This window comes from Chionomys nivalis, chromosome 3, assembly GCF_950005125.1.
Source record: "Chionomys nivalis chromosome 3, mChiNiv1.1, whole genome shotgun sequence".
In the NCBI taxonomy this organism is placed as follows: domain Eukaryota; kingdom Metazoa; phylum Chordata; class Mammalia; order Rodentia; family Cricetidae; genus Chionomys; species Chionomys nivalis.
Window position 1 is genome coordinate 80,967,135 of NC_080088.1, and position 24,638 is coordinate 80,991,772.

The 24,638-nt window shown below is 40.4% G+C and overlaps 1 pseudogene; it reads right to left on the reverse strand.

Moving 5' to 3' along the window:
* Nucleotides 1-342: 342 nt before the first annotated feature.
* The window catches only part of LOC130871348 (replication factor C subunit 3-like), a 37,535-nt pseudogene continuing 13,239 nt past the window's right edge, over nt 343-24,638 (reverse strand).

Below are 24,638 nucleotides of genomic sequence, written 5' to 3' on the forward strand. Positions count from 1 at the left end.
AGTGGCCAAAAGCCACTTGTTCTTGCAGAGGACCACGTTCAATACCCAGCACCTCACAAAATACCCAGCAGCTCACAAACATCTTAACTCAGGTCCCAGGGGCTCCAGCACCCTCTCCTGGCAGCAACTATGAACATGGTACATAAGCATACATACTCAAGCATGCAAAACACCCTTACATATAAAAATAATGAATAAAAATGATTAATAGCTCAGAGAGTATTTATTTAAAAAAACCCACAATAACAATCTAGTAAAGAAAGAAGTTTATTGTACCCACAGTCCCAGAGCAAATCGGCATAAACACAACTTCTGAGGCAATTGGAGGAGCCGCTGGCTGCATCAGAAAACCATGCCTTCCAGTCCGTCCTCCATGAACTTCTTATAAAGGGCCATAAACTTGGCCACAAATGCCTCCAAGTGATAAATGGCTTTGCTGCCCAGCTGCAGTCAATGTTCATAATAGGCTGCCATCTGTGCCACCTCCCCTTTCAGCTGCCCATCGCAGTTGTGTAAGAGCTCTGAGAGCAGGCCCTACAGAAGGAAGGAGACTTAAAAAGCAGTCTGGGGGAAAAATAGCCAGACATGCTTACACCTCTCCCTCATAAAGGTAAAGCTTTAATATAGTTTTTATATCTGTGTGTAGGCATATATACTTACATGTATGTATATATGTGTATATATCTGTTACTTTTTATATGAATAAGTGGACTTCAACAAAGCCAAGAACACCATGTATACAATAAAACCTGGCACTTAATGAAGGTTTTCAAAATTCCAAACATAGAAAGTCCTTTGCAACAGTCTGAATTAAAGGATCAATTTTTGTTTTGGTTTGCTTTGTTTGCTTTATTGATGATGCGGAAGAAAGATGCAGAAGAAAATGTATCTTGATATAACCGACATTACACAGACTGAGCAAATTGTACATATGTATTTAGGAATACAGATGTGCACACACAGAAATATGTGTGTGTGTATTTGTAAATAATTAATGAAAAAGAAGCCATGAATATTAAAGGGGAGGGCTTGGAGTGAGGAAAGAGAAAAGGGGTAATTATAATCTCAAAAACTAAAATAAATGCTTAAAAAAGTAAATTGTGTCTTAGATTTTGATCTTTATCCAGGCTAGAGATATGCAGTATAACATTCTCTTGAGACAGTGGCATCATGTAGGGAATCACACAAGTCAGTCACATGATCCTGATGGCAACAGTCCATAATCTACAGCACATTATCACTGACCTGTGCCGTCTGATGGGTAAGTCAGATGCACTAAATTCTCTTCTGTTCTTTGAGACAAGGTTTCACTGTGGCCCAGGCTGATGTGCTCAAGAGATTCTTCTACCTCATCAAAGTGGCCACCAGACCTGGCTACGTCCTTTGCATGACTTATTACAGGTTTATCAGAAAAAGAAAAAAACCCTCATAAGTTGAGGGCAGCTCTGTGTGCATTTGCACAAGGTTAAAAGGACCTAAGAATCAAGAGAGTTACTGCCGTATTCATTACATTAATAACAATTCAAAGTTGCACCAATAAAGGCCATCTTCAAAAAACTGACATGGTCATCTAGCCTATGCGGTTGAATGAGACTCAGTACAGTGAACAGACTACACACACTAAACACACACACACACACACACACACATGCACACACAGCACTTGTTACTAGGTGAAAAGAACAAGTCTATTCAAGGAATTAACGCTGTATATAGAAGACGACATTGTTCTTTTGTGAATTTCATAACATGTGAGTTTGTTCACATTACTGTGCAATTTCAATAGTCTCAAACTGCGAAATCCCTAATACCTGAAATCAGTACATTTAGCTAAGCGGCCAGCAGAGTGATCCTATAAAGTCTAGACTGTACCTACATCCTCGGCCTCATTTCTCCATATGCACCACGTCTTTCCTGGAACACCGGTTTCCCATTCACTTATACAGTTCCATCCTTAGTGCTGAGTGTCAGCTGGAAAAACCTTTTCCCTGAGCAGCCAACCATGGCTGTGCATAACTCAGCTCTTTATTATTATCATTTGATCTTCCTTTCTTTAAAGACTCAATACATTATGAAATATTCTTCACTTGTCTCCTGTGTCACTCCCATGAACACAGCATCAAAACTGAGGTCTTCCCTCTTGTCTTCTATGGTCCCCTAACGGTGCCTCGCACATAGGAAGAATGCATCTGCAGAATTACTGAAATGCTAAAACTGATGATGATGTACCTTAGCATTACAAAAGCGCTGTGATCACAGGACTGGTGTCAGGTTATAGCTAGGAATGCTCAAGATGTCAAACAGAGCCACTTACGTTCATTATCATCTCAGGAGGAATACAGTGAGTGAGAAGCTCAGAAAGCCTCCCACGGACTTCAAGGATCCCACAAAAATCAAAGGAAATGCCACTTTGTGATAAAAAAGAAGGAACAATTTTAATGACCCAGCTGGTACAGGTGGACTTTCTTACTTGATTTATCACCCAGCTATAGACAGAAGCTGCCTGACTTGTGCTGTACCAATGAGAGACAGCCCCAGTACACCCACTTCAGTTTGTCTTCTCAGTCTCATTCTGTAGCCCAACTCGCCTGGTCCTCATGTAGCTCATGCCGGCTTTGAATTGGTAGCACTCTTTCTGCCTCAGCTTCCTAGGATAATCCACCAGGGCCAAGGACCAGTTCAGTTTTTGAAACTTTTTTTCCATACATTTTAACAGTAGGTATTTATAATAAGGGCTCCTCATTGTATCGCTCACAATAGTACTGAAGAGAAATCAAGACTTCCGGGGCCTGAGTGATGGTCTGAGAAGTAATCTGCTTGTTTTACAAAACTAATAACCTGAGTCTGATTGCTAAGAACCCATGGTGAAGGGCCAAAATGATTCCTGAAAGCCGTCCTCTGATCTCTACAGAGACACACTTATGGCTGTGTGCACTTGTGAGCAAGTACACGCATGTAAACAAACATGGACATACATACACACACACACACACACATACACACACACACACACACCCAACAAGCAGAATAATAAAAATTAAGAAGAAAAAAAAGAAATTAAGAACTTGAAATGTGGAACTTGAGCTCGTTCACACCAGAAACTAAATACACTCACTCTACTGATGTATCAAGTACTCTTTTTATGCAGCTTAGAATTTTATGCTTAAAGTATCTACAGAGAGGCTGGGAAAAGACTGGCCTGTCTCCAGTCGATCACACAAGAGATGAGGTAATGTCAGCATGAAGTATGAACCTAATCTATAAACAATGCAGCAGGGACACAAAGCTGACCTTCACAGAAGGGACAGGCAGAGCTCCTGGATAACCTCAACCAGGATAAGCCAATACGAGTGCAAACCCGAGTCCCTAACTCAGGCTTCCCTCGTGGCATTTTCAGGAGGGTGGGACGGAAATGCACACACTGCATGTCAGAACAAGAATAAATAACGATATTCCCTAAACTCAGAAAACAACTGTCTCTGTCTTTCTACAATGCATTACCAAGAAAAACACAACTCTCCAGGGTTCTGAATAAGCTACCGCAGATGCTCCACTGCAGGTAAATCAAGACAGGGATTTAGAAGTTCTCTCTTAAAAGCACACGTTCAAACTCCTTTCTTTGTCACACATAGAGTACAACACAGCAGCAGCACAAGGTCTCACTAACCACCTGCACTAACTGACAGAAGAATCTTCCGAACCCTAACTCATCTGATACCTACCTAGAAACACACACTCCTCTCACAGTTTTCTATCTAATCCACGGACGCTCAGGCTCTCATGGCTGCACTCAATTCTATTCTGCACCCTAAAAATGATCTACTCCCCCTAGGGCTCAAGGCAGCTTGCTTCTCAGCTGTGATGGCCAAGGATGAGGCTGTGCTTCAGTGAGGCTGAGGAAATGCCACACTGCAACAGCAGGGGACCTCAAAACTGTCATGTTTATTCAGAGCTATGGAGCCTGTCCTAGTAAGTTAGGCTGCCATAAAACAAACAATTAGTGGCTGAGACATTTCAGTCTTGTCTACTACTGAGTAAGAAACCCACAGACGTGAAAGGAAACAACTTTGGAGTGTGGCACAACGATGCTTTCTAAGTACTTCGTATTCCTCACCACAGATCCTGTCCTTGGGCATGAGCAGTGTCTTGCAGTTCTGGACCCATAACGTACAATCTCTGTGATCTCTGTACCAAAGCACAAGTGCCCTTGGCAGGACAACAAACAGTATCTCCATGAGAGAAACATTTGGCTAAGTTAGCTCTCAAGCTGGAAGCTCAGTGTCTTTCTAGCATATTCTGCATCAATTACAAAGCAATTATGACAATGACAACTGTTCTTTCAGCCTGAGCACACCAGGCACTTTATGCTGTACAATAAAACTAAGCTACTTTCTGGGGGGGGGGGAATGAATAAAGTTCAATTTTACATGTTAACAGATTGAAGAAAAGCACAAACTATACACACTAACTACTTCGGTTCACTATATTTTAGGTCTTACATGCAATTTTTCCCCTTTCAAATGAGGCTCTGTTCCAAGGAGGTCGCTAGTTAGTTCCCTGCCGCTTAGCCCCGAAATAATCACACAGAAGATGCATTAATCAAATCACTGATTGGCCCATTAGCTCTAGCTTCTTATTGGCTAACTCTTACATATTAATTTAACCCATTTCTATTAATCTGTGTATCGCTTCAAGGCTGTGACTCACCGGGAAAAGTTCCATTTGGCTCCAGAGGCTACATGGCTTCTCTCCAATCTGCCCTTCTTTCTTCCAGCATTCCATTTAGTTTTCCCCAACTAGTTCTCCTCTGCCCTATCAGGCCAAGCCAATTTCTTAATTCATTAACCAATAAAAGCAACATATAGACAGAAGGACCTCCCAGACCAAGGCTCGAGAATTATTGTAAATGTCATGTGCCTTTCTCACACTGTTACCTCTGTGGAGTCTACTGACTGACGATAGCATTTGCAGTCTCCCTCAGATACACCTCCCAGTCTGTCTCGGGGATTTCTTGGTCTTCAGTAAAAAGGGTACCTATGACACAAGAGAAAACAAATCAACACCACATCGCCATGCTCCCGATGCGCCCTGTGCCGGCCCCACTCACTGCTGCACTCTGCAAGCTTCACACATCAGTAAGGCTTTCCTGAGGTTCCTGCAGGACTTCTCTGCCAGCCTGTGAGCCAGTTTGAAGGAAGAGCCAGACCCTCCTTCTTGCAGACGGTAGATAAGACACTGCAAATCTGGAAGACAAATCAACGAGGAAAGCACATGAGCCAATGTCTAACTTCTGTCCGCATGGCTGTGGAGCCCTTTCACAGTGCTGCTGCTGTGCAGTCTTCACTGTCTGTTATGAGTGAGCGCTGTCTACTGGGAGAAACTCGTACATTTATTGACAGCTGTTAAGATGAAAGGGAAAACAGTGCACTGACTCCCCCAAAGGAACCAGGAATTCTCACGTTCTCTACGTCCCTATGCTCCATTTCCCCTCTAACAAAGTAAATCAGCTTCAGGTAGAAGACATTAAATACTTCATTAGTCCTTATGCACTGAATTCATAACACTCGTTTGTTAAAAGATAGATGCAAGAGAACATGTTTTATATTTGTATTTACCAGTAAACACATCACTCTGTACACCTACTCATGGTTGACCTTTGGGTCTGTCTGCAGCTGCCCTTAAATGGCTGATATGCTTCACCCTGTTTTAGAAAACAAAATTTGAGCTAAGATATTTCTGGAAAGCTTAATGTGACTTATGTCATCAATGCTAAGAGGAGGCACATGAACTGCCAGGCTTCTATGGCAGATCGGGATGATCACCTTAGATGTGGAATTGTAACACAAGATCAGCCTACAGGTGGACATGTACTTCTCCATGGTTCTGCGCAAGGCATGCTGAGCATCCTTTGTGAGTTTGTCCACCTCTGTCAATAATATCACTGGGTCAAAAAGAAACAAACCAGCTTCAACTGGAGGCCACTCAAGCATTAAGTCATCATCTGCCTTCACTGTGTCCTCATTAATAGGTGTGACATCCTAAATAGACAGCTGATATTCCACTTTCACCTCCGCAAAAGGCAGAATCATATTTTTTAAAATGTTATAATCAAACAAGACTAAGAAACCCTGGTCAAAAGAGAGATGGCTCAGAGGTTAAGAGCACTGACTGCTCTTCCAGAGGTCCTGAGTTCAATTCCCAGCAACCACATGGTGGCTCACAGCCATCTATAATGATATCTGGTGCCCTCTTCTGGCATGCAAGCATACATGGAAGGAATGTTGTATACATAATAAATAAATAAATCTTAAAAAAAAAAAAGAGCTTCTGACTTCATCTCAGCTTTTATCATAACAAAGTTGCAAGACAAGGATGTGCTGATCTATGCTATAAATTTTATTTTATTAAAAAAAACTTTTCCGCCTCCTCCCCGCCTCTTCCCCTTCCCCTCCTCCCGGCCCTCTTCCCCTCCCCTCACTCCTCTTCTCCTCTCTCTCCAGTCCCAAGAGCAGTCAGGGTTCCCTGCCCTGTGGAAAGTCCAAGGTCCTCCCCCCTCCATCCAGGTCTAGGAAGGTGAACATCCAAACTGGCTAGGCTCCCACAAAGCCAGAACATGAAGTAAGATCAAAACCCTGTGCCATTCTCCTTGGCCTCTCATCAGTTCTTATTGTCCACCATGTTAAGAGAGTCCGGTTTTATCCCATGCTTTTTCAGTCACAGTCCAGCTGGCCTTGGTGGGCTCCCAATAGATCAGTTCCACTGTCACAGTGGGTGGGTGCACCCCTCGTGGTCCTGATTTCCTTGCTCATGTTCTCCCTCCTTCTGCTCCTAAATGGGACCTTGGGAGCTCAGTCCGGTGCTCAAGTGTGGGTCTCTGTCTCTATCTCCATCCATCGATAGATGAAGGTTCTATGGTGATATGCAAGATATTCATCAGTATGGCTATAGGATAGGGTCATTTCAGGTTCCCTATCCTCAGCTGCCCAAGGAACTAACTGGGTACATTGCCCTGGGCACCTGGTAGCCACTCCAGGTTCAAGTCTCTTGCCAACCCTTAGGTGGCTCCCTTAACTAAGATATGTGCTTCCCTACACCCCTATCCAACCTTCCTTTATCCCCAATCATCCCGTTTCCCCAAAATTCCCCCATCTTCTCCTTCTCACTTTTCTTTCCCCATCTCCCCTTACCCCCATCCCACCCCACCCCCAAGATGCCAATTTTTTGCCCGTCAATCTTGACTACTTCCCATAGCCAGGAGGATAACTATATGTTTTTCCTTGGGTTCACCCTCTTATTTAGCTTCCTTAGGATCACAAATTATAGACTCAGTGGCCCCTATCCATGGCTAGAAACCAATTATGAGTAAGTACATCCCATGATCTTCTTTTTGCGTCTGGTTACTTCACTCAGGATAGTGTTTTCTATTTCTATCCATTTGCATGCAAAATTTGAGAAGTCATTGTTTTTTACCTCTGAGTAGTACTCTAATGTGTATATATTCCACACTTTCTTCATCCATTCTTCCATTGAAGGACATCTAGGTTGTTTCCAGGTTCTGGCTATTACAAATAATGCTGCTATGAACATAGTTGAACAAAAACTTTTGTCATATGGTAGGGCATCTCTTGGGTATATTCCCAAGAGTGGTATTGCTGGGTCCAGGGGTAGATTGATCCCAAATTTCCTGAAAATCGCCACACTGATTTCCAAATTGATTGCACAAGTTTGCATTCCTACCAGCAATGGATGAGTGTACCCCTTTCTCCACAACCTCTCCAGCAAAGGCTATCCTTGGTGTTTTTGATTTTAGCCATTCTGACAGGTGTAAGATGATATCTCAAAGTTGTTTTGATTTGCATTTCTCTGATCACTAAGGAGGTTGAGCATGACCGTAAGTATCTTTTGGCATTTTGAACTTCTTCTGTTGAGAATTCTCTGTTAGTTCAGTACCCCATTTTTTAATTGGGTTAATTACGTCTAGTTTCTTGAGTTCCTTATATATTTTGGAGATCAGACCTTTGTCTGTTGTGGGGTTGGTGAAGATCTTCTCCCAGTCAGTAGGTTGCCTTTTTGTCTTAGTGACAGTGTCTTTTGCTTTACAAAAGCGTCTCAATTTCAGGAGGTCCCATTTATTCACTGTTGCCCTTAATGTCTGTGCTGCTGGGGTTATACATATGAAGCGATCTCCTGTGCCCATATGTTGTAGGGTACTTCCCATTTTCTCTTCTATCAGGTTCAGTGTGTTCAGATTGATATTGATGTCTTTGATCCATTTGGACTTGAGTTTTGTGCATGGTGATAGATATGGGTTTATTTTCATTCTTCTACAGGTTGACATCCAATTGTGCCAGCACCATTTGTTGAAGATGCTTTCTTTCTTCCATTGTATACTTTTAGTTCCTTTATCGAAAATGAGGTGTTCATATGTTTGTGGGTTAAAATCTGGGTCTTCTATTCGATTCCATTGGTCGACTTCTCTGTTTTTATGCCAGTACCACACACATGGTTTTCATTACTGTAGCTATGTAATAGAGTTTGAAGTCAGGGATGGTAATGCCTCCAGAAGTTCTGTTATTGTATAAGATTGTTTTGGCTATCCTGGGTTTTTTGTTTCTCCATATAAAGTTGATTATTGTCCTCTCAAGATCTGTGAAGAATTTTGATGGGACCTTGATGAGGATTGCATTGAATCTATAAATTGTCTTTGGTAGAATTGCCATTTTTACTATGTTGATCCTCCCAATCCAAGAGTAAGGGAGATCCTTCCATTTTCTGGTATCCTCTTCAATTTCTTTCTTCAATGCCTTAAAGTCCTTGTCAAATAGATCTTTCACTTCCTTGGTTAGGGTTACCCCAAGATATTTTATGCTGTTTGTGGCTATCGTGAAAGGTGATGATTCTCTTATTTCCCTCTCTGCTTCCATATCCTTTGTGTATAAGAGGGCGACTGATTTTTTGGAGTTGATCTTGTATCCTGCCACACTAAAGGTGTTTATCAGCTGTAGTTCTTTGGTGGAGTTTTTGGGGTCGCTTATGTACACTATCATATCATCTGCAAATAATGTAAGTTTAACTTCTTCCTTTCCAATTCGAATCCCCTTTATACCCTTATGTTGTCTTATTGCTATTGCTAAAACTTCAAGAACTATATTGAAGAGGTATGGAGAGAGTGGACAGCCTTGTCGTGTTCCTGATTTTAGTGGGATGGCTTCAAGTTTCTCTCCGTTTAATTTGATGTTAGCTGTCGGCTTGCTGTAAATAGCTTTAATTACATTTAGGTATGACCCTTGTATCCCTAATCTCTCCAAGACTTTTATCATAAAGGGATGTTGAATTTTGTCAAATGCTTTTTCAGCATATAATGAAACGATCATATGTTTTTTTTCTTTATTTATATGATGGACTACATTGATAGATATGCGTTATGTTGAACCAGCCCTGCATCTCTGGGATGAAGTCTACTTGATCATAATGGATAATTTTTCTAATGTGTTCTTGGATTCGGTTTGCCAATATTTTGTTGAGGATTTTTGTGTCGATGTCCATGAGTGAGATTGGCCTGTAATTCTTTCTTGGTTGAGACTTTGTGTGGTTTTGGTATCAGAGTTACTGTAGCTTCATAAAAGGATTTGGCAATGACTTCTCTGTTTCTATATTGTGAAATACATTAAGGAGTATAGGTTTTAGGTCTTCTTGGAAGTTCTGGTAGAATTCTGCATTGAAACCATCTGGTCCTGGACTTTTTTTGGAAGGGAGGTTTTTGATAACAGTTTCTAATTCTTCGCTCGCGACTAACAGGTCTATTTAGGTTGTTCACCTGTCCTGGTTTAACTTTGGTATATGGTATTTATCTAAAAAAAAGTGTCCATTTCTTTTACTTTTTCCAGTTTTGTGGCATACAGGCTTTTGTAGGAAGATCTAATGATTCTCTTAATTTCCTCTGTGTCTGTGGTTATGTCCCCCTTTTCATTTCTGATCTTATTAATTTGCAAATTCTCTCTCTGCCATTTGATTAGTTTGGATAGGGGTTTATCAATCTTGTTGATTTTCTCCAGGAACCAGCTTTCTGTTTCATTGATTCTTTCAATTGTTTTCTGTGTTTCTATTTTGTTGATTTCAGCCCTCAGTTTGATTATTTCCAGTCTTCTACTCCTCCTAGGTGAGTCTGCTTCTTTTTTTTTTTCTAGAGTTTTCAGGTGGGCTGTTAAGTCTCCAATGTGTGCTTTCTCTGTTTTCTTTAAGTGGGCACTTAGTGCTATGAACTTTCCTCTTAGCACTGCTTTCATAGTGTCCCATAAGTTTGAGTATGTTGTTTCTTTATTTTCATTGAATTCAAGGAAGACTTTAATTTCTTTCTTTATTTCCTCCTTAATCCAGGTATGGTTCAGTAGTTGACTGTTCAGTTTCCATGAGTTTGTAGGCTTTCTGGGGGTAGCATTGTTGTTGAATTCTAGATTTAATCCATGGTGATCTGATAAGATATAGGTGGTTACTAATATTTTTTTTGTAACTGTGGATGTTTGCTTTGTTACCGAGTATGTGGTCAATGTTCGAGAAGGTTCCACAAGCTGCAGAGAAGGTATATTCTTACCTATTTGGGTGGAATAGCCTATAGATGTCTGTTAAGTCCATTTGATTCATTACCTCCATTAATTCTCTTATTTCTCTGTTAGGTTTCTGTCTGATTGACCTGTCCATTGGTGAGAGAGGAGTGTTGAAGTCTCCTACTATTAGTGTGTGCGGTTTGATGGCTGCCTTGAGTTGTAGCAATGTTTCTTTTAGGTAAGTGGGTGCTTTTATATTAGGGGCATAGATATTCAGGATTGAGACTTCATCCTGATGAATTGTTCCAGTTATGAGTAGAAAATGTCCCTCTCCATCTCTTCTGATTAAGTTTGAAGTCAACTTTGTTAGAAAGTAGTATGGCCACACCTGCTTGTTTCTTAGGTCCATTTGCTTGATAAGCCTTATCCCAGTCCTTTACTCTGAGTAGGTGCCTGTCTTTGTGGTTGAGGTGTGTTTCTTGTAAACAGCAGAATGTTGGATCCTGTTTTCGTATCCAATCTCTTAGCCTGTGCCTTTTTATAGGTGAGTTGAGTCTATTGACATTAAGTGATATTAATGACCAGTGGTTAACTCCGGTCACTTTTTTAGTAGTAGAGTTTGTGTGTTTCCCTTCTTTGAGTTGCGCTTGTGAAGGGTCTCTAGATGTCTGAGTTATTGTGGGCATTGTTGACTCCTTGGTTAGTGATTTTCCTTCTATTACTTTCTGTAAGGCTGGATTTGTGGCTACGTATTGTTTAAATTTGTTTTTATCCTGGAAAATTTTGTTTTCTCCATTTATAGTGAATGAAAGCTTGGCTGGGTATAGTAGTCTGGGCTTGCATCCATGGTCTCGTTTCTACATCTATCCAGGGCCTTCTGGCTTTCATGGTTTCCATAGAGAAGTCAGGTGTAAGTCTGATAGGTTTACCTTTATAAGTAACTTGGCCTTTTTCCTTTGCAGCTCTTAATATTCTTTCTTTATTCTGGATGCTTTGTGTTTTGATTATTAAATGGTAAGGGGACTTTTTTTTTGATCCAGCCTATTTGTTGTTCTGTATGCTTCTTGAACCTTCATAGGTATATCTTTCTTTAGGTTGGGAAAGTTTTCTTCTATAATTTTATTAAATATATTTTCTGGACCATTGAGCTGCACTTCTTCCCCTTCTACTCCCATTATTCTTAGGTTTGGTCTTTTTATTGTGTCCCATATTTCCTGAATGTTTTGTGATGAGAGTTTGTTGGATTTGCTGTTTTCTATGATCAGCGTGTTTATTTTCTCTATGGTATCTTCAGAATCTGAGATTCTTTCTTCTATCTCTTGTATTCTGTTGGTTATGCTTGCTTCTGTAGTCTCTATTCGTTTACCTAGATTTTCCATGTCCAGCCGGCCCTCTGTTTGTGTTTTCTTCTTTGCCTCCTTTTCTGTTTTCAATTCTTGAACTGTTTCCATTATCTGTTTGATTGATTTTCCTTGGTTTCCTAGGGTATCATTCACTGATTTACTCAATTCTTCAAACTTTCTGTTATACTTCTCATCCATTTCTATAAGGGCATTTTTTACGTGCTGTTTAAGGGTGTCAATCACTTTCATAAGGTCAATTTTTTCTACTTCTTCTTGATTAAGGTGTTCATGACCTCCTGTGGTGAGGTCTCTGGGTTCTGGTGGTTTCATACTGTTTTTCAAATTGTTGATTGATTTCTTGCATTGGCGCCTGCCCATCTCTTCCTCCGAATGCTCCCCTATGGATCTTCTTTTACAGGATCAGGTTTCCTTGCCTACTGATGTACCTTCCCAGTGATGGCACTCCCCAGTGATGGCTCTCCTGGTGCTAATATCAGATCTCCGTGCCCAATGATGGCTCTCCTGGTGCAGGGATCAGATCTCCGTGCTCAATGATGGCTCTCCTGGTGCCGAGATCAGATCTCCGTGCTGGTTGGGAAGTTCGTAAACCAAAGTGCCTACCTTGCTTGGTGCAGGCAGGCTAGTGAAACAAAGGAACTCCCGCCCGCCCGCTTGCCCTGAGGATTCGACCCCAGCGCCCTGACAGGTTGAGATGGGTGGTGTTATGTGCCTGAAGAGGGAAGGGGGGCAGAAGGGAGGAGGGTTCTGGATGCAAGCTCTACACTATAAATTCTAAGGAACTTGTTAATACTTTGGAAATCTCTGAAGCAAGAGTCATAGCCAATGGGTACAGTCAAAAGGAGAATCTGGGAGGACATACAGGAAAACTGCATCTGGCTACAATCGAGGACCAGTCAGCCCTAAGTGGTTCAGGAACTGTGAATAAGCAGGGGGTGAATGCAAACTTTGCATTTTTTTTATTATATTAGCAATCTGTTTCCAAAGGGCAGCAATAGCAGGAGGATTCTGTTTAATTGTGTACACAGACAAAATGACCTCAATGTGTAAGTCAAACTCCATTCCCATTTGCATAAAGGGAACAATGACAAAGACACAACATCACCCTGAGTGGGAGTGAAAAGAGGAGTCCACAACACTTGTCCAGTTGTGAGAATGAGAACCACAGACCACACACAGGACACACAGGTCACAGCCGATGAACGCAGAAGCCATAAGCAGGAGCAGGCCCCACAGGGCCCAATCTGTGGCTCAGAACATGGGACCCTTACAGTGAGAACTGAGCAAGTAGGTGGTTCTGTAACAAAGGCACTTCCTGCTAAGAGGATCCTCCACGCAGAGCCCAGCAGTGGGAGCAGAGTGAGCAAGGACAAGGATGTAGAGTGGTAGGAAATATGGGTCAGGATCTTCTGAAGATAAAATACAGAAATACCTAAGTCCCAAACATAGAAAAACCCTCTCTGCCCTCCTATTTTCAAAGACTACAAAAAAAACTTATTATTTTTTTTACGTTTTGTTAAAGATGGTCAACAGAAAATAATCATATTAAATTCATAGTTCTAAGAAAATAATTACTTTTCACGTAACCATAAATGTAATGGACAAACATGCTAATCTAACTTTGGAGCATGAAGACCTGAGTTCAGCTCCAGAAACCATGTAAAACGACGGTCATAAAACTCAGAGCTGGAGAAACAGAGGCAGCTGCCTCCTTGGAACTCAACGAAACACAAACTATACCAAAGAAGAATGGTGGCCCACATTCGGTATCTGAAATACTTATTCCAGACAGGATTGACTTTTTAGACAGCTTTGTTTATGCTCACCAACACTGAAACAGTCAAGATAGCTCAACATAACTCATACAAGGAACTGGAAACTGTGAGCCCTGCAGAGCAAGCGGACTTCGGTGACAGCACAGTAGTCAACACCGGGCTGTGGCTCAAGCTACCAGCTTTACTTTAATCTGCTCTGTGGACCAAGCTTCCAAACGTACAGCAATATTTCAAAAAATAACTCTAAGCTGGAGGACAATGACTGTAAACTATTTTTTTTTTTTGTTTTTGCTAAATACTTTTTCCTAATACTTTTCTAAAAATATTTAGTAGCAGTTTACCTGGGATTAACTGCAAGGTGGTAGTTACTGGCAATGGTGCTGATTTCAATTTTTTTTAGATGGAGTCTGTGAATGAAAGAAGAATCTGCTCAACATTTTCTTACTGGCTATCTTCTTTTTCTCATGTATAATCAATCACCACTGCTAACTACCTGAACAGTCTTCCATGTTAACACAGAAATAAAGGAAAAACATACTCATGTTCCACGGCAAACAATAACATAAAAATAGGAAATCTCATGCACACCTGTTTTACTCCTCCCACTTAAAAATGTGTCTTTGCAATCCCTCTCAGACAACTGGTGTGAGATGACGACCATGTATGAACTTAAAGTATGCATGTTCTACAGCTAATTACTTTTGTGGATTTTCACTTTGACGACACTGTGAATGTCTGTTTCAACTGATGAACTGATCTATGCATACCACACACACACACACACACACAATTTCTTAAGTTATAGGCAGCCAGTGTTGGGGAGGGGTGCATATCTGACCAGGGCTGAAAATCCTTGCCAGGGAGGTCTGAGACAGCTAACTTCATAAGCACAGGACTGAGACAGCAACCTGGGCTGGAGGGGACCTGGGATGGTGAACTCTACAGGAACAGGATGGAGCCAGCAACCTAGGCCAGAGCAGACCTGAGACAGTGAACTCCACAGGAGCAGGTACAGCAGAGCAACCGGAGCAACCGCTGAGGGGGTGTGCCAGAGCCAGAGACCTCTACAGGTTCAGGAAATGAGTCTGGGACCTATGAGGAGATAGGCAGGAATCAGTGACCTCTGTAGGACTGGGAGTGAGTCTGAGACCTTTGATGGAGTAGACTTGAGCCAGAAACCCTGCAGGTCCAGGTGTGAGCCTGGGACCTCCCAGAAACTGGTCCTGAGCTAGGAACTCTGAGGGTCGGGGTATGAATCTGGGCCCTCCAATGGAGTGGGCAGGAACCAGAGACCTCTGCAGGTTTGGGCATGAGTCTGAAACTACTGAGAGAATAGGCCTAAGTCAGGACCTCTGCAGAACCAACCCCAAGTCAGGGACCTCCACAGATTCAAATACAATGCCCATCAAAATCCCAGCAAAATTGTTCACAGACCTCAAAAGAACAGTACTCAACTTCATATGGAAAAACAAAAAACCCAGGAGACCCCAAACAATCCTGTACAATAAAAGAACTTCTGGAAGCATCACAATCCCTGACTTCAAACTCTACTACAAAGCTACAGTACTAAAAACAGCCAGGTATTGAAATAAAAATAGACAGGCGGATCAATAAACCCGAATCAAAGACATGGATATTAATTCACACACCTACAAACACCTGATTTTTGACTAAGAAGCAAAAAATATCAAATGGAAAAAAGAAAGCATACTTAACAAATGGTGCTGGCATAACTGGATATCAACTTGTAGAAGAATGAAAATAGACCCATATCTATCACCACAAAACTTGCACAAAACTCAAGTCCAAATGGATCAAAGACCTCAACATAAAGCCAGCCACACTGAACCTCATAGAAGAGAAAATGGGAAGTACACTTGAATGCATTGGCACAGGAGACCACTTCTTAAATATAACCCCAGGAGCACAGACACTGAGAGAAACAATTAATAAATGGGACCTCCTGAAACTGAATAGCTTCTGTAAAGCAAAGCACATGGTCAACAAGACAAAATGAAAGCCTACAGAATGGGAAAAGATCTTCACTAACCCCACATCAGATAGAGGTCTAAGCTCCAAAATAAACAAAAAGCACAAGAAATGGATCATCAAAAGAACAAACAATCTAATAAAAAAAATGGAGTACAGACCTAAACAGAGAACTCTCAACAGAGGAATCTAAAATGGCTGAAGGATACTTAAAGAAAATGGTCGACATCCTTAGTCATCAGAGAAATGCAAATCAAAACAACTCTGAGATTCCATCTTATACATGTAAGAATGGCCAAGATCAAAAACACTGATAACAACTTATGCTGGAGAGGTTATGTGGTAAAGAGGATACTCCTGCATTGCTGGTGGGAATGCAAGCTGGTACAACCCCTTTGAATGTCAGTGTGGCGATTTCACAGAAAATTAGGAAACAACCTTCCTCAAGACCCAGTAATACCACTTTTGGGTATATATCCAAAGGATGCTCAATCATGCCACAAGGACATGTGCTCAACTCTGTTCATAGCAGCATTGTTTGTCACAGCCAGAACCTGGGAACAACCTAAATGCCCCTCGACTGAAGAATGGATAATGTGGTTCATTGACACAATGGACTACTACACAGCAGAAAAAAAAATGACATCTTGAAATTTGCAGGCAAATTGATTGATGATTGAGGTAACCCTGGCCCAGAAAGACAAATATATGTACTCACTCATAAATGACTTTTAGATATACAGCAAGGAAACCCAGACTACAATTCACAATCTTAGAGAATCTAGACAACAATGTGGACCCTAAGAGAGACATAGATGGATCTAATCTACATGGGAAGTAGAAAAAGACAAGATCTCCTGAATAAATGGGAAGCATGGGGACCATGGGAGAGGGTTGAAGGGGAAGGAAGAAGCTTGGAGAGGAGCAGAGAAAAATTTATAGCTCAATAAAATTAAAAAGAAATATTTAAAAAAAGAAAAGAAAATCCTTGCCAGAAACATCTGCTAAGCACTGACAAGAGATGCTTATTGTGATAGGTTGATGCTCAATTCTGAATTTATTCACCCCGACACCATAAAGTTCTCGTAGGATACACATAACTGTTGTATTTTTTCCAGAACCCGATGGCCCATATACTAGGAGGTGAAGAAAGTCACCACCCTGCACCTAGGGAAGAAGGAACAAGGCATTTTACTTCGTCAAACCCAGGTGCTCCAGGTTAAACTACTTCTAAAGTACTAAGGTATTTTGTTTACTATCTAACTCCAATAGAAATTTATCAAACTCTCAAATTTGCTTTCTCTGGGCACTAATTCAATCTAACTTGCATGCATAATACAGAACATGCAAGGCACAACACTAAATGCTTAAAGCCAGGGACTCCCTCAGCAAACTCTCTGAAGGGCACTTTCAAAAATGAGGGCTGATGGGAATGTGGAACAGATCTCTGTAACTGAGACAGATGCTTGTCTTGCCTGGGTTCCCAAAATGATTTTCTTGCTAAGAGGGGGGTACACTGATTCCCTTGCAAGTTCATTTGGGGGGTACAGGAAGACTGCACATAAGGGATGCTATGGGAAAGGGTGTTATCAAACCGCAGGAAGAGAATGGCATCAAACTAAAGGGCACTATGGGCATGGGGGCTTGATCTGATGAGAAGATGTAGACTTTAAAAGTAAATTCATTAACGCGTAGGAATAGTATACTAACCCCTGTCCTAAACCTTAAAGCTACTGTAAAAACCGGTGTGCATACACAAGAAGTATAATGCTCGATTTTTACATTATTGCACGCATTATAAGAACAAGAAAAAAGACAACTAAAACATATCTTCCACTTTCCTTCCGATTGTTCCAAAAACTCTCATATGGTGGACAGAGGCACTAGGTAAAATAAGCCCTCGTTTTCAGAAAGGACTTAGCTGTGATTCCGAAGAGGCTAGTAACTACGAACAGGGTGCAGGGCACTGGCCCCTCCATCAGCCTGCCATCTAGCTACCTGCAGCAGGAGAGAGCCTCTCGGCTCCAGCCCCTCCTACAACCGGGTTTAAAGCCTCCACCAGGTCCGCACCCCAAGCTCACGGGACCCCGGGCAGCAGAAGCAGCACTCCGGGGAACTTGCCACTTTGGGTCCCCGCTAGCCCTGGAGCGCCCGCCTTCTCACTCCCTTCCGCGGGCTTTTCAGGAAGCGGCGGAACGTGCCGGCCTCCGCCGTCCCGGTCTGCTCAGCAGGTTGCGCAGCTGCGCCGCCTGTTCCTTGTGATAGTCCAGCCGGGCGAGGGAGCACGGCCGGTATTTGTCCACCCAGAGGCTCATGGAAGCTGGAGTCCCACCGGTGCGCAAGCCAGCTAGATGAGTTTCCCGCGAGCTCCAAACCGCGTCACTTCCGGCAGCGGACGACTTCCGGATTAGAGACTATGGTACCCGAATGGAGCCTGAAATAGTCACCAGCATAGCGCGCAGCAGCCTCTCCACCCCAGTTGCCACGCTCCGGTCCAGCATGGGTAATTCATGGTGCAATCCTTGTCCCTTTATTCTCACCCTCTGTGACATTTTAGAAAATGGAATTAAAGACACATCAATGACAGTCTGAGCATCCAATCTGAGGGCTTAGGAAAAGGAAGTTTCCTCTATTTCATTGATTCATTCATTCATAAATTCATTCAAATTTATGCCACAGAAATTTATCTTTATTTGTAGAGTTGGTTTTCTCTTAATTTTTTTTATACCAAAGAGCATTTGCCTACATGCATCTGTGCACTATGTGTTCTTGGTGCCCTTAGAGGTCAGAAGAGGATCTCAGATCCCCTGCCACTAGGGTTACAGATGGGTGTGAACTGCCATGGGAGTGCTAGGAACTGAACCCAGGTCCTCTACCAGAGCAGCCAGTGCTCTTAACCACTGAGCCATCTCTGCCGCTCTAGAACTGTGTTCTGGTCAACTGCAGTTAATCCATCTTTAGGTTCTCTCACAGGCAGGTGCCCAGTAGAGATTATTGAATAAATACTGGAAGGAAGAATGATTTTAACTTTACTTTACTTTATTTCTTATTTCCATTACGCAAAATTCTTAATGGATTAGAATAAAAAAGAAATTAAAGTACCATGAAAGACGACAGAAAACCTGTAGGGATACGTGGGATTGACATGCTATTTTGTTCAGAGCACATTTGAAAATCTTTTAGGTAAAAGACAAAGTGTGAAACACTTGGGAAAATATTCTGTATATCATGGCTACACAGTCATGGTGCCATTTAGGTGCACATCTTAAGTTGTTTTTCTAGTTGTAATGCTGATTGCATAACTTCTGCTTGGAAACCAAATAAATCAACCCTCTATTCCCCTCCTGTAGTGAACATCTCTGGAATGAGAAAAAAATGAAAAAAAAATATGAAGTTAGCCATGTCAGTGCCTCTCAACCTTCATGAAAACCCTCGGTGCAAACTGATGAGAAAATTATTCATGGGCAGAGTGAGTCCCACTGTATGCCTCTAAAGGAACTCATCATAAAAGATTTGTTTCTGAAATAATTGAAAACATAAATATGATCCTTGTTTGAAGAAGAAACCACCACAGATCTCAAAAGGAAGAAAAGATCTAAGGGCAGTTTCCTCTAATTTTAAAAGCAATGTATTTCATCTGCAGAGGTAGATGGGAGACACATCAGTGAGCCTTTGTCTGTAGTGCTTCAGAGAGGACCTAGACAACAACACCACATCCTTATGCAAGCCCCACACTTCCCCAGTCCCAGAACTCTTCCCATTGACCTCATTGAGCTTAAGTGAATAAAACAGACTTTGACAAATATAACAAATGTGTCTTTAAGATAAATGAAGTGGCTTCTTTTATAATAATACAAAAAATAATGATAAAGAAATCTGTTGGATTTGCAGTTGAATGGAAGGACTAACATGCTTCCTATGCACATAATATCATAAGTCAAATATAATGACCTAGAAATTCAGTCTTAGGCATGTGCATCTTTTCTAGTATGCAAAAAGACTGTGGCTCCCATAAATGAACGATAGAAATCATGTGACTTCACAAGCAGCATGCAGTTCTATTGGAAATCCCTACATCTCTGGTGAACTGGATCCCTTGGCTTTTCTGTCTGATTGTGATATTCTAATTTAATTATTTCAGAATTCTGTGTAAGCTTGCATTTTAAGTCTAAATTGTATTTATGAATGTTTATCTCCTTAAATACAAATGGTTTTTCACACTCTGTGTCCTTTGTAACTGACCATGCAGCTAGGTCTTCTGAGGCCCCTGAGAGTCTAAATTTCAAATTACAGACTGAAAATGCCCTTCATCATTCCCTGAATCTTGGCTGACCATTGCTCTGTCTGCTGTTGTCTCCATTCTAGTAAGCAGCAGAGGGTAAATTTTAATGAAAAGCTGTGTCTTCCGAGGCCTCTGTGTGCCTAAATTTCATGTTATAGACTGAAAATGTCCTTCACCACTCCCTGAATCTTGGCTGTTACCTGTCTGCTGTTGTCTCCATTCTAGTAATCAGCAGTGGGTAAATTGTACTGAAACAGTGAAGAAGGGGAGACAAGGACTCCAGCCCTCCATTAAAGCCCTAACCAGTCACCAAGTTCTGTTTTTACCATGTGTCTCTTTCTCCAAAGTACAGGTTCATTTAATGATGTTAGGATTCACACAATAGCATTTTACCTGTTTAATTTTATGAGGGAAACTGGTAAAGATCATCAGATACCTTTTTCATTATTTCTTGAGTTAGACCCAGAAAGATGAACATGGTATGTACTCACTCAAAAGTGGATACTAGCTGTAAAGCAAAAGATATTGAGCCTGTAATTCTTGATCCTAGAGAAGTTAAGTAACAAGGTGAACCCTAGGAAAAACATACATAGATCCACCTGGAAAGAGAAAATAAGCAAGATCGTCTGACAAAATTGGGAGCACAGGGGTGGGAGGAATAGGGAAGGTCTAAGGGAACGATGAAGGGAGAAGGTGATGGGGGGAGGTCTTTAGGAATGAATAGTCAAGATGGAGGAAGGACAGCGATGAGAGCAGGAAAAGAGATATTTTGATTTTGGAATCCATTACAGGGTAAGCAAGAAACCTGGCACTAGAGAAATTCCCAGGAATCCACTAGGATGACCCCAGCTAAGACCCTTAGCAATAGAGGAGAGGATATCTGAACTAGCCTTGCCCTGTAGTCAGATTGATTAATATCTTAATTATCACCATAGAATCTTCATCCAGCAACTGAGGGAAATTGAGGCAAAGACCTGCTTGAAAGCACTGAACTGAGCCTCCAAAGCCCAGTTGAAGAGTGGGAGGAATTAGAATACAAGCAAAGAGGGAAAGACCATGATGGGTACAGCCATAGAAACAGTCTACCTGAGCTAACAGAAGCTCACCAACACCAGCTAGACAGGGAAAGAAACAGCATACATCCAAATTAGTCCCTCTGAATATGGGTGACAGTTCTATGGCTGGGGCAGACTGGGGGGCCATTTGCATTGGCACCAACATTAATCCCTACTGTTTTTTTTTTTTTTTTTTGGAAGGAACCTGTTCTCTTTGGATGGATACCTTGCTCAGCCTAGATATAGTAAGAAACGCCTTGGACCTTCCTCAAAGCAATGTGCCTTATCCTCTCAGAGGAGTAGATGGGGGGTCGGGTGGGTGGTGGTTGGAGGGAATGGAAGGAGGGGAAGCAGTGGGAACTGGAATTGGTATGTGAAATGAAAAAAGATGTTTTTTCTTCTTAAAAATAATAAATACAAATAATTGATGGCATGCTTCTTTAAAGACTTTGAACAGTAAACAGGAAGTCAGTGTAATAAATATAAAAGTATAAAACTATCTTTTAATGAAATGATTCTGAAGCTTAAAATGTATGTGGAAGGTAAGATAGCTAGATGATATATGATACATAAATACATATATAAATCTTTTACTGTGTTCACACATGATAACTTTTCTTCATTTTTAGTTTTATATGCCTGGATTTTAGGTAAAGGATGAATCCTTCCCTTCCAGGCTTTTACAAGTAGACATAAATCTCACAATTATCTTTTATGATTATTTTGTCTATATTACTATTATATTAATGTCAACCTTTATTACTGAATATAAAGCATGATATCTTCTTTAAGATAAACTCTAGTCAGCTAGGTAGCAGTAGCATATGCCTTTAATCCCAGCACTTGGAAAAAGGCAGATAGCTATCAAGAGTTTGAGGTGATAGAGCAAATACCAAAATAATCAAGGCCACACAGAGAGACTATGCCTTGAAAATACCAAAAATAAAACCAAAAAGGAAGAAAGGAACAGAGGGAGGGAGGGATAGATAAAGAGAAAGCAACAGAGAGAAAGAAAGAATGAAAGAAAGAAAGGAAGGGAGGGAGGGAGGGAGGGAGGGAGGGAGGGAGGGAGGGAGAGAGAGAGAGAGAGAGAGAGAGAGAGAGAGAGAGAGAGAGAAAGAAAGAAAGAAAGAAAGAAAGAAAGAAAGAAAGAAAGAAAGAAAGAACTCCAGAAAACTTTAATACAAAGCTTCATTTTGTTTGGGGCAATCAATAATTTACTACATTGCATCAGTTTTCCAATTTGGAACTGAGAGTGGTGATCTATATTTTGCAGAGATATAATAGTAGGATCCTCTCATAATAGCTGGACAGTAGATTCATATTCTCTGCTTTCCTTTAGATGATGTTTACAGTAATGCCATAAAAGAATTTGACTTGACAAATTAAAGATCAAATAGATGATGAAAGCATACAGAAAGACATGAAATATTATTTTAGCATACTGATTGATAAAATGTTGTTTCAATAGTAAAACCCCGTGAATCCCAAATATATGCTTTTGATAAGTGGCCGAAGTACAACTGACTATGTTCTGCCTAGGAAATCTACTAAAACAATTACTTTATGTTCACAATTTGTGAAAACTGTAAAACTTCACTATGTGTTCAATTGACTTTCATACTGTCCATGAAAAGCATTTGAATTATAACCCCTCCTAGAAAAAGTATTTTTCCCTAATTTAAACATAAGCTTAGATATTATCAATATTGTAATCATTGTTGGTGAGATGGTTCAATATGTAAAGACACTTGTCTTCGAGGCTGAGTACCTGAGTTCTGGACTCAGAACTACATGGTAGAGAGAGAGAACCAATGCCTTCATGCTGTCTTCAGACCTCCACATGAGTGTTGTGACATGTGCATGCTCCCACTCCCCACACAAAATAAATAAGTGTAGGAATAATTTTAAAAATGTTTTTCACTAAGGTAAACTATTTTGTACAATAAAATCTGAGATTTCTCTTCTTGTTTTTATTTTATAGTAATATAAGTATAATAAAAATCCTACAGTGACCCCATAAAGACTATTTCTGTTATATTTAGTTTCTGCAATGTAAATCTCCTGACTTTAAGATTTTTTATTATATACTTATATGTGCATGTCTGTGTGTCTGTGTGTGTGTCTGTGTGTGTGTGTGTGCACGTATGCACTCACACATGAAGCACATGGTGTTCTTGTAGAGGTTAAAAGATAACTTGTGATGCTCTCCTCCCACCATGTGGGTCTGGAGGAACTCAAGTTGGTAGACTTGAAAAAAAGTGCTTTTACCTACTTTAACCAACTGACTCATGTTGCTAGTCTGAGGCTCCTTCTTATTCTTGTTTCACAGGCAGAGAGTTCTGCTTTTGTTGTTGTTGCTATTTCTTTTGTGTTTATTTTTTTCTAAAGTTATTGGAAGTGGCCTTTAAAATATGTAAACTTGTAAAATCTTGATATTTTATCTCTGAAGTACTTGACAATTAATTGAACAAATACACTGACATTTACATTTCAGTTTCTTGAATAGAGCAGTAACTAAAGCTGTATAATTAAAATTAATTGTTATTGCATAAAGACTATGCTTATATGGTTAGTGGACTGCTCTAATAATATAAATAATATTTAAAGTTCTCTTATTAAGAAAGGAGATACAGGATAATTCTCTATTGCCTTAATATCTGTGAACCAATTGAGACTATCCAAGTTCTGAGACAGCTTAAGGAAACAATGAGCAAGGATTATAAGCACAGTTAAATATAACAGTTGTTAGTAAGCACAGAATAACAGCTTCATATCTGAAACTATAACTAGGTGGTGTATAGATTGAGACAATCCAAAGCAGACAAATTTCATCTGCCCCTACATGAGAGAAATAGTTGAACATGTCAGCCAATTCATTTCTTGTGGATTAAAAATAAAATTTTTGAGGACAAGATCCAAGCACGCTATATTAATCATAGATTAAAGTATAATATATTAACTATAACATTTTAGTTTTTACTCTTTTTTCATGAGAATTTTCTTTCTTAGATAAATTTATTTTATTCTAAAAATAATTTATGATTTGTTAATGTACACTATACAATATACAATACAACTATAAGCTAAACTGTATTATATATAAAGTAAAATTAGAATTTTCTTTTTGTTTTTTCATGATGGTTAGTGACTTGGGTTCTTAATAATTAAGGCTTGTCTACTAGCTATTCTCTGATAAATAGAGAAAAATCTCTAGTGTACTGTCAAGGCTCAACATTTTTAGGTATGAGAAAGTAGTATCTTTTATATAAGGCATCTTTTGTGATTTTAAAAGTCATATAGTCATGCATTGGAAGATATAACAATTAAGGTATATTGTAATCAACATGGTAATCATTACTAAGTTAAGTGTGTTGGTTCATGTTTTTCATCTACTCTAGACAAAAGTGAATCGGTTTACTTCTTATCAAGAGCAAGTGATAGTGTGAGTAGCAGAGCATTTATAAAGATATTTAACTAATAAACATTAAATAGTTGCTACCTTTTCTTCATCCATACTCTGTAATATGTAAGTCAGAGTCATTTTGAAAACATTCCACCTTCTCATTTTGAGAAGAAATCTACAGAACAAAAACTAAGGGAGAAATACAAGAGCAAGTCCCTATATTCAG